Genomic DNA, 12,154 nt, shown 5'->3' with positions numbered 1-12,154 from the left:
GAGATGTTTAAAATTTTGTATCATACAATTGCATTCGAATTTTGAGACATTATTGCCTTGGATTATTTCTGCCTCGGTTTCATGATTTCTTGCAGTCACACCGGGCTCGGGCGTGCGATCTAGCAGTAAGCCCCGCCAAGATTTATTGCTCGGGCATGCTATGTAGCATAAGCCCCACTAGGATTTATTTCTCGGGCATACAATCTTGCAGTAAGGCCCTAACATTTTTATTTAAGGTTTCGGAGTTTCAAGGCCCAGACACTCATTTAAAAGCCCATGGCAATATCTCCGTCATGGCAATCCAGAAAAGCCAATGACACTATCTACGTCATGGAACCCAAAGCCCGGGAGGTTCCATGCCCCGGCACTTGCTAAAGCCCAAGGTACTCTAACCTTGGCCCCTATAAAGCCCGAGAGATTCCATGCCCCGGCACCTACTAAATCCCAAGGCATTCTAAGCCCTTGGCACCTACAAAGCCCGGGAGGTTCCATGCCCCGGCACCTAAAAAGCCCAAGGCATTCTAAGCCCTTGGCACCTACAAAGCCCGGGAGGTTTTATGCCCCAACACCTACTAAAATCCAAGGCATTCTAAGCTCTTGGCACCTACAAAGCCCGGGAGGTTCCATGCCCCGGCACCTACAAAAGCCCAAGGCATTCTAAGCCCTTGGCACCTACAAAGCCCGGGAGGTTCCAAGCCCCGGCACCTACTAAAGCCCAAGGCATTCTAATCCCTTGGCATCTACAAAGCCCGGGAGGTTCCATGCCCTGGCACCTACTAAAGCCCAAGGAATTCTAAGCCCTTGGCACCTACTAAGCCCGGGAGGTTCCATGCCCCAGCACATACTAAAACCCAAGGCATTCTAAGCCCTTGGAACCTACAAAGCCCGGGAAATTCTATGCCCCGGCACCTACTAAAGACCAAGACATTCTAAGCCCTTGGCATCTACAAAGCCCGGGAGGTTCCATGCCCCGGTACCTACTAAAGCCCAAGGCATTCTAAGCCCTTGGCACCTACAAAGCCCGGGAGGTTCCATGCCCCGGCACCTACTAAAACCCAAGGCATTCTAAGCCCTTGGCACCTACAAATCCCGGGAGGTTCCATGCCCTGACACCTATTAAAGCCCAAGACATTCTAAGCCCTTGGCACCTACAAAGCCCAAGAGGTTTCATGCCTTGGCACCTACTAAAGCCCAAGGCATTCTAAGCCCTTGGCTCCTTCAAATCCCGGGAGGTTCCATGCCCCGGCACCTATTAAAGACCAAGGTATTCTTAACCTTGGCACCTAGAAAGCCCGAGAGGTTCCATACCCCGGCACCTATTAAAGCCCAAGGTATTCTAAACCTTAGCTCCTACAAAGCCCGGGAGAATCCAATCCCCAAAATCTATACAAAGCCCGGGAGATACGAGGCCCCGGCACTCTACAAAGCCCGATGCATTCGGCACTACAAGTCTATTGACTTGGCATGGGAGATCATTTGGTTACTCAAACAGTATTCAATGACTATATCGAGTCAAACCCGAGGATCGTTATGTTTTTTTACAGTTATTATCTTAATTCGACCCCCTCATCACACAAGTTCATGATCATTCTCTCGGTATTGCATGAAAGGAATATTCTGACCTGATGCATCAATTCGATTTCAGGAGGATGATTAGCACATTTCTGTTTAAGTTCATGGATAGAGGGGACAAATCGGGACAACGAGTGATGACTCTAGCCCGAATTCATAAGGGAGGTGTAGTGATGTCATGGGATATATCCCGAGATATCGTCCGATGATATATCGGGATATATTTATTTTTTGCATGAACTTAGACCGGGATTTGTGATAACATAAGTAGGTTATCGGTGATGGTTGACATCTAGTGATTATTAATGGATATGGGCCTGTCAAAATATTTATTATCTACATCTGGGCTTGGACTTGTCAGTATTATGGGATCATGGGCCGCATCCCATCAGATCATGGGCCTTGACCTCTTAGTTATGGGCTTACATCAGGGACTACACGTCTGACACGATCTAAACTACATGGAAGTTTATATATATTGCTTCTTCGTGATTATACAAGGAAAGATGGGAAGAGAGATTCTGCACTTTCTTTCCCATGATGTCTCTCTCAGTTTCTTTCAGTTTTCTCCCATGTTTTCTCTGCCTGACTTAGGCATCGGAGGGGTCACTGAAAGAGTTGATGCCCTACTAGCCAGCTTGTGGATGAGGGCTTTTATGAATCGTTTTGTAAACAATCTTTGTTTAATATAATTTACACTCTTTATTGGCATTTACTTTATCTTTTGTCATATTGTTATGTTGTGACGTGATATAAAATGTTTAGATAAAGACCTTGAATATACCAGAGTGCATGTAAGATGTGATAGTGAATAAGGATGACTATAATGAAACACATCTTATAATCACTGTGTATTCTAAACATGTTCCTAGTCAATTGAGTCGTCCGCAATGAGGATAAGGATCGCTCGAGATTGAGACTAGCATTTGCGATGCCGAGTACCATGTTTCAATGGTATGGAACATGGAGATGTTCAAAGAATGCAAATGGATATTCATTGGATGGATGATCGAACTACCCTATTTGAACTTTCCAAGTGGTTCTCACTAATTGAGTGGATAAGTCTTTGGTTTTGGTTGTACACCATTAGTCCTTACTACTTGAAACATCATGGAGACTCTATATATTAGTATTGTACTTTGATTCGTTTATCGACTCCATGAGGGTCATCAGGTGTCGAGATTGGGTGCGGTTACGACACATATATGAGTCAATGATTTGTTGTCAAGGATTCACCACACGCTTGCGAGCATGGATATCCTATGCGATCTGAGGAGATATTAGTGTGACAAATCTCTTTCCAGAGTACATGATGTGCTTTAGGTTACCTGGTTTCCTAGTTGCACATGCGATATCACTATTTGATCTTTAAGAAGTATTGCATGGTTATCGAATCTCGAACGACTCTCGATATACCAATGGTTGTTGATTCGATCAGGATATATAGATGAAGGGACCGCACTGTACGCTAACTAAAACCCACTGGTTCTTGTAGGCACTATCAGTGATACCTAGGGAATCATGGGGCGATGTTGCTAGGCGCTCTTACCATGATTCGATGGGCAAGCCGGAATTGTTGTTCCTAGTCACAAGCAGTTGTGAGCCCACGGCTAGTTGTATCTCTGAACCATTGAGGGTCACACAAGTAATGGATTTCTAATCCCCGTTGAGATAGTTAAATTTAATTAGTTAAATTTAGCGAACAAGAAGTAGGACTTCTTATTGTTGAATAGAGGGAGTGAGGTTTCCTAAAATGACATGGGGATGCCATTTTTGAAAACCACTGAATTTGGATTCAGAAAATTTATCTTGTCTTTAAAATATGCGGAAAAGGTTTCTGTACACATTGGTAAAATTGGTTTATCAATTGGAGTCACGATCAATTTTATATTAATTTCTGAACATACGGGCTTTGCTTGTCAGGCTTGAACTTATGACTAACGGGTCCTAAGCTGTTAGCAACCCATGTTATAAATAAGTTATTCCAGTACAGAAATTACACACATCAGCTCACAATTTTCGAAAACCTAAGGATCTTGTATCTAGGGTTGGCCGAAAATCCCATCTCCCATTTTCGAAAATCCCTATGTTCGTGGACCTGATTCAGGAGTGGATTGAGGCATCGGTTCCTGGGATATACAAGAAGAGAAGATTTATCTGTTGGAGTCCATAACCTCAAGTTGAGACTTGAGAGGTAAAATTTAAATTTGTTTTATTTTACGTTATTATTTTAATCGTAAAGATTTGGCACCCATTGATCTGGAATCGTTCCAGATCTGAAAATAAAAATTTTAAAACCTTCTGCTGCCATGGATATCAGATCTGACAGATCCGAGAACATGATCCAAACAGTGGTATCAGATCCAGGTTGTTCTCAGATCTAACGATTAAAGTTTTATCAATTGTACAAAGCCTCGATTTTCATAAAACAAAACGAAAAAAAAAAATTTGGACTGCCCGCTGCCCGGCGCGCAGCAAGGGCTGCGCACAGCAGCCCAGCACACAAACAGGCCGCGAGAGGCGGCCCAGCAGCCCAGCGGCTGGGCTGGGGCAAATGTTGCCCTAGCCCAACGCGCATCTGGGCAGGGTGGGGGCTGCCCAAGATCGTCTCAGGCGGCCCCAGAATTATTTTTTTTATTTTATAATTTTTGAAATTATGAATTTCGGCCCGTTAATGGTTATTGGACCCAGTTTTTGGCCCGATCGAAAATTGATTTGATAGGTCCACGAGGCATTGGGTCAAAATTGTTTGAACCCAAATTTTTAAGAAGATTAATTTTTGGATAAATTTGAATTTTTGGAAAATTTATAAATTTAATCCAATAAATTAAATTTTATGAAAAATTATTTATTTGGTACAATTGATGATAAAATATGATTTTATATATAAAATTAGATTTTATGTATAAAATATGATTTTATCTGTTTTATTTATATTGTCATTTTGAATTGCATGTTATCCAATCACTTAATTGAATTAAATAATTGGATAAAAGGATGATCGATTGTCATGACCAATTTTTTTAGGTGTATGCTGGGTTGTTTACATTTGGTTCTTATTTTTGCTGTTGAGTTTTTATTAATGGGCTTGTATTATGGCCCAATTTGATTTGTCATTTGTAATAAAAGTGGGTCTGGTTTATGGTCCGTTCCCACCCTAAATATATATCCCCTATTTGTTATCGAAATTTATTGTAAATTTATTAGAATTAGTGGGAGATAAAAATTTGAAGATGATGATGGGCCCAGCAAACGATGATAAAGACCGAAAAAATGTAAATTGGAAGCTCAATGTAATAGGATTGCATTGCATACTTGCATATAACCTAGGATTGGACTTAGACTCGTGATTAGCAACCACGGGTCGACTAGATCTAGGCATCGATCATCCTTTTTTTAATATTTGATATTATTTTTGTATGCATGTTTAGACAAAATTACATGGATCTTGCAAGCATACAAACTTATTAAATGATGAGACATTTTTCAAAATTAAAATCCCTCATTTTAAATATGATTTAAAATTTATATCAAGTTTAACAAAAGAGAAATTAAATATAGTTTATATTTTCCTACCTTCCATCAACTATCAATGCATATGCTACCCGCGGGCGTGGTCCGGCTCACATTATTGGGGGGGCCCGTTCGCCGAAAAGCTGTGCATTGAGTAGACAATTGTTGTAAGTTGGGTGGAACTCTCATGGGATCGACTCATATTATTGGGGGTCCACATGGCGACCGTCCATCACAACTTAATATTGATGGGTCAACTTGACATGTCACAATAATCGGCATTATATTATTGGGCCCTTATTGGATATGAGGTAAAAACATGGGGTTGCTCAGCAATTGGACTCCACCTTTTTAATATTATAATTGGCTGATTTTATTCGGAACTATAATTTGTAAATTGGGCTCCATGTTCTTACTAAAGAAAATGGTTTTCTCGTTTTCACTAGAGGGTGGTGAAATTGTTAAAATAGTGGGAGTGTAATTCATAAAATTAAACTCGCCTTATTTTATGTCTTAGTAAATTAATTAAACAATCACTTATTATTGCTTGTTATCATTTCAGTATATCATTATGATGAACTCGCGTAATCCACTGTTTTCTATTCTCGAACAAAACAAACTGACTGGCGCAAACTATATGGAATGGTTCCGTAAGTTGAAGATTGTCCTATGCTCGGAGAAGATTTTCTACGTGCTAGAAAAATCTCCTCCGAAGGAAGCATCGGCTGATGTGAGTCCAGAAGAGTTGGCCAAACTTGATAAATAGTGGGACCATGATATCAAGGCCAAATACTACATGCAAGCTTCGATGTCTGATGAACTCCAGAGGCGATTTGAGGATGTTGTGAATGCTGCTGACATACACATTCACCTCAAGGATCTTTTTGGGGCTCAATCGAGAGCTGAGAGGTACTCCACTGTCAAAAAGCTGATGACGTGCTGCATGAGAGAGGGGACTTCGGTCCGTGAGCATGTGGTACACATGATTTGGCTCATTGAAAAATTGGTGACCCTCGAGTTGGTGTTGGAGCACGAACTGTGTGTGGACTTACTGCTTCTTTCTCTTCCTTCATCGTTTGACGGTTTTGTGGTGAACTTCAATATGAACAAGCTAGAGGCCACCCTTGAAGAGATGGTCAATATGCTTGTAAATTATGAGGCCACATTCGAGAAGGATAAATCGGTTCTCTTGGTGGGTGGTTCCTCCTCTTCTGCTAAGAAGGGGCCAAATGCAAAGGGTAAGAAGCGTTCTGCCCCACCCAAGAAAACTGGGCCCAAGAAGAAGCACAAGACCAAAGCTTCAAACATGGACAAGTCTGAACATGTTTGTCATCACTGCAAGAAACCCGGTCACTGAAAACGCAACTGCAAGGAATATCTCGAGCAGTTACGAACTGCAAAGGGTATGTTCTACATTGAAATAAATGTTTCACTTAATACCACTTCTTGGGTATTGGATACCGGATGTGGATCTCACATTTGCAATGATTTGCAGGTAAAGACAAGAAGTCGTAGGCTAAGGATGGGTGAGACCCAGTTGAGGCTCTGGAATGGTTCCAGAGTTGAGGTCAAAGCTGTGGGGGATGTTTGTTTAATTTTGCAGAACAATTTTAAGTTATTTTTTAGAGATGTTTTATTTGCGCCAGATTTGGTTAAAAACATTATTTCTGTTTCCATGCTTGATAGAGATGGTTTTTCTTGCAATTTTGTGAATGGGATTTGCAATATTTACAAGAATGAATGTTTGATTGGATGTGGACAACTTGAAAATGATCTGTACAACTTAAAATTAAAAGACTTTCCAGTCAATTATGTTGATAAACCGGTAACCACAATTAAAAGGAAAAATGACAGTGAAAACCCGGCAAACCTTTGACACGCTAGGCTAGGTCATATTTTCTCAAGGAGGATGAACAAGCTAGTGGGAGAGGTCATGTTTGATATGTCAGATATAAACTCTCTACCTACTTGTGAGTCCTTCCTGAAAGGAAAAATGACTAAAACACCTTTTAAGGGAAAGCCTGAGCGTAGTCAAAATCTATTGGATCTGATCCATACAGATGTTTGTCGCCCATTTAGTATTGGTACTAAATTTGGTCACACCTACTTTATTACCTTTACTGATGATTATTCTAGGTATGAGTATTTATATTTAATAAAATATAAGTCTGAATCATTTGAAAAGTTCAAAAAATTCAAGACTGAAGTAGAAAATCAGCTAGGTAAAAGTATTAAAGCACTTCTATCTGATCGAGGTGGTGAATACTTGAGTACCGAGTTTTTGGACTATCTGAAAGAAAATGGAATTCTCTCTCAGTGGACTCGTCCTGCCACACCGCAGCTTAATGGTGTAGCAGAGCGTCGTAATCGAACTCTGTTGGACATGGTTCGATCTATGATGAGCTTCACTGAGCTCCCACCTTCGTTTTGGGGCAATGCATTTGGAACGGCGATATTGTTGTTAAACAATGTCCACACTAAAGCAGTTAATAAAACTCCATACGAATTATGGACTGGCAAAACTTCTAAGTATTCGTACTTGAGGATTTGGGAATGTCCTACTTACGTGAAGCAGACAGTGGGAGACAAGTTGGATAGTCGATCCACCTTATGTTATTTTGTAGGGTGTCTGAAAAATTCAATCGGATATTACTTCTATCATCCTAATGAAACAAAAGTGTTTGTTTCTAGGAATGCCACCTTCCTTGAGAAGGAGTTCTTACTTGATAGAAAAGGCAAAATGATGGAATCGAAGAAGTTCGAGAAGAACCCGAGATACAAAATAGCGATCCCACACCTCTGGAACCAATAAAAGACACGCCACTTCTTTGAAAATCCGAAAGGGCTTCTAGACCTCATGTTCGACTTAATCTCCTACTTGAAGGGGATCAAAGTGAACCTGACATTGGATATGATCCAAGAAACTTTAAGGAGGCAATTTCTGATGCCGATTCAAATTTATGGCTTGAAGCCATGCAGTCTAAAATAGACTCCATGCATGCAAACCAAGTTTGATCTTTGGTAGATCCTCCTGAAGAAATTGTTCATATAGGGTGTAAATGGATCTACAAAAGGAAACTTGGGCCTGATGGTAAGGTACTTACTTACAAGGAACGATTGGTCGCAAAAGGTTATACTCAGAGACAAGGTGTTGACTATGATGAAACTTTTTCACCAGTTGCAATGTTCAAGTCCATAAGAATCCTAATTATCATAGCAGCATGGTATGACTATGAGATATGGCAAATGGATGTGAAGACTGTGTTCCTTAATGGAAACATTAAGGAAGAGATCTATATGATACAGCCCGAGGGATTCACATCCATGGGAAGCGAGCATAAGGTATGCAAGCTTCAGAGATCGATCTATGGTCTCAAACAGGCATCAAGAAGTTGGAACCAGAAATTCGATGAAACAATAAAAGATTTTGGTTTTATCAAGAACCCGGAGGAACCATGCGTGTACAAAAAAGTAGTTAAGGATGCCCTGACATTCTTATTTCTTTATGTTGACGACATCCTACTCATTGGGAATGATGTAGGGATGCTACAGTCAACAAATATATGGTTATCAGGTAGATTTTCGATGAAGGACTTGGGTGAGGCATCCTATATTCTTGGAATACAAATCTATATGGATAGATCTAAGAGAATGATAGGACTCACTCAAGCGACCTACATCGATACCATATTGAAGAGGTTCTCTATGGATGAGTCCAAAAGAGGACATCTACCTATGTGTCATGGGGTTTCTCTATCCAAGTCTATGTCTCTCAAGACTGAAAAAGAGATAGAGAAAATGACACACATACAATATGCGTCAGCTATAGGTAGTATCATGTATGGGATGATATCTACTAAACCTGATGTTGCCTATGTTCTGAGTGTCATGAGCAGATATCAGGCTAACCCCGGCCAAATGCATTAGAAAGCTGTGAAGGATATTATTAAGTACTTGAAAAGGACTAAGAATATATTCATAGTTTATGGGGGAGGAGAATTGAAATTGGAAGGCTATACCGACTCTAGCTTCCAAAGCGATGTCGATGACTCGAAATCAACCTCTGGTTTTGTATTCATGCTCAATGGCGGTGTTGTCTCTTGAAAGAGTTCCAAGCAGGACACCACAATGGATTCCACCACTGAGGCAGAATACATTGCAGCATCAGCTGCTGCTAAAGAGGCGGTTTGAATGAGGAATTTCGTCCAAAAGTTGGGGGTCATTCCTGAAGCTGTTGGTCCAGTCCCGGTGTACTGTGACAATACTGGTGTCATTGCTTAGGCAAAGGAACCAAGGTCTCATCAAAGATTCAAACACATACTGAGGAAATACCACATTATCCGGGAGATCGTGAAAAGAGGAGACATCACGGTCGAGAGAGTGGCCTCCGCAGACAATATCGCTGATCCACTTACGAAGCCATTTTCAGGACCCTTGTTTGACAAACATCGCGAAGCAATTGGACTACGTAGTATGACTAGTTGTCTTTAGGGCAAGTGGGATATTGAAAGAGTTGATGCCCTGCTAGCCAACTTGTGGCTGAGGGCTTTTATGACTCTTTTTGTAAACAATCTTTGTTTAATATAATTTACACTCTTTATTGGCATTTACTTTATCTTTTGTCATATTGTTATGTTGTGACGTGATATACAATGTTTAGATAAAGACCTTGAATATACCAGAGTGTATGTAAGATGTGATAGTGAATAAGGATGATTATCATGAAACACATCTTATAGTCACTGTGTATTCTAAACATGTTCCTAGTCAATTGAGCCGTCTGCAATGAGGATAAGGATCGCTCGAGATTGAGACTAGCATTTGTGATGCGGAGTACCACGTTTCATTGGTATGGAACATGAAGATGTTCAAAGCATGCAAATGGATATTCATTGGATGGATGATCGAACTACCCTATTCGGACTTTTCAAGTGGTTCTCACTAATTGAGTGGATAAGTCTGTGGTTTTGGTTGTACATCATTAGTCCTTACTACTTGAAACATCATGGAGACTCTATATGCTAGTACTTTACTTTGACTCATTTACCGACTCCATGAGGGTCATCAGGTGTCAAAATTGGGTGCGGTTACGGCACATATATGAGTCAATGATTTGTTTTCAAGGATTCACCACACGCTTGCGAGCGTGGATATCCTATGCGATCTGAGAAGATATTAGTGTGACAAATCTATTTCCATAGTACATGATGTGCTTTAGGTTACCTGGTTTCCAAGTTGCACATGCGATATCACTATTTGATCTTCAAGAAGTATTGCATGGTTATCGAATCTTGAACGACTCTCGATATACCAATGGTTGTTGATTCGATCGGGATATATGGATGAAGGGACCGTACTGTATGCTAACCAAAACCCACTGGTTCTTGCAGCCACTATCGGTGATACCTAGGGAATTATGGGGCGATGTTGCTAGGCGCTCTTACCATGATTCGATGGGCAAGTTGGAAATTGTTGTTCCTAGTCACATGCAGTTGTGAGCCCACGGCTAGTTGTATCCCTGAACCATTGAGGGTCACACAAGTAATGGATTTCTAATCCCAGTTGAGATAGTTAAATTTAATGAGTTAAATTTAGCGAACGAGAAGTAGGACTTCTTATTGTTGAATAGAGGGAGTGAGGTTTTCTAAAATGACATGGGGATGCCATTTTTGGAAACTACTGAATTTGAATTCAGAAAATTTATTTTGACTTTAAAATATGCGGAAAAGGTTTCTGTACACATTGGTAAAATTGATTTATCAATTGGAGTCACGATCAATTTTATATTAATTTCTGAACATACGGGCTTTGCTTGTCAGACTTAAACTTATGACTAACGGGCCCTAAGCTGTTAGCAGCCCATGTTATAAATAAGTTATTCCAGTACAAAAATTACACACATCAGCTCACAATTTTCGAAAACCTAGAGAGCTTGTCTCTAGGGTTGGCCAAAAATCCCATCTCCCATTTTTCGAAAATCCAGTCTGCAATTTTTGAAAATTGCAGTCTGGTTTAGCAGATCAAATCTGTTAATATCTTCGTAGAAACTTTTGATAGACTTTCTAGTGCAGTCTGTCAGATGCATTAGAATTCTGTTCGTGGACCTGATTCAGGAGTTGATCGAGGCATCGGTTCCTGGGATATACAAGAAGAGCAGATTTATCTCTTGGAGTCCATAACCTCAAGTTGAGACTTGAGAGGTAAAATTTAAATTTGTTTTATTTTACGTTATTATTTTAATTGTAAAGATTTGGCACCCAATAATCTGGAATCGTTCCAGATCTGAAAATAAAAATTTTAAAACCTTCCGCTGCCATGGATATCAGGTCTGACATATCCGAGAACGTGATCCAACAGTCACGCTGGGAGAAATCCTGGCGCCCCCTAACCGGTTTTCTTATGGCTTGCAGGCAAACACAGACGAAGAATTCACAAACACACTGAAAGGAAATTTTTGGGATCGCATCAATTCATAAGCATGTATGTGCGCATGCATGCTCAAAAGATGTTGAAATTTTCACTAGGGGTTTTGCCAAAAGTTGGCCCTTCGTAAAAAAGTAGTTCGAGAAAACCCTAGGTGGTCTCTCAAACGGCCCTTTTTTACCTACGCATAGATTGACTTTTTGGATATAAAGGCAACACAAGCATATATATATATATATATATATATATATATATATATATATATATCAACAATTATTTTGTTTATTAATTAGTTCTGCCCTTAAAAGGTTAAGATGTAGAGATTTGCAATGCTGACATGGCCCTCAAAAGACCAGTAACTATTCAAAATTTTGTTTTGGTGCATTGAAAAATGAATAAGACTAGGTAGACCAATACAAAATGAGAAAATTTAGTTGACCAAAAATTTATTTTCCCCAAGAAATCTGTCACCAATATTCGTATACCTTAAATTCATGGAAAAACTTATAAATTTTTATATGTTTTCAGGAATATATATATATATATATATATTAAAAAATGACATGAGAATTTTATATATTTTTTTAATTTAACTGGAAGAGTAGAAAAGTTTCTATAAATTCCTGCATGCCTGCACAGACCATCG

Source organism: Henckelia pumila, chromosome 3 (genome assembly GCF_033568475.1).
Source record: "Henckelia pumila isolate YLH828 chromosome 3, ASM3356847v2, whole genome shotgun sequence".
NCBI lineage: Eukaryota > Viridiplantae > Streptophyta > Magnoliopsida > Lamiales > Gesneriaceae > Henckelia > Henckelia pumila.
This window is presented reverse-complemented; position numbering follows the sequence as displayed.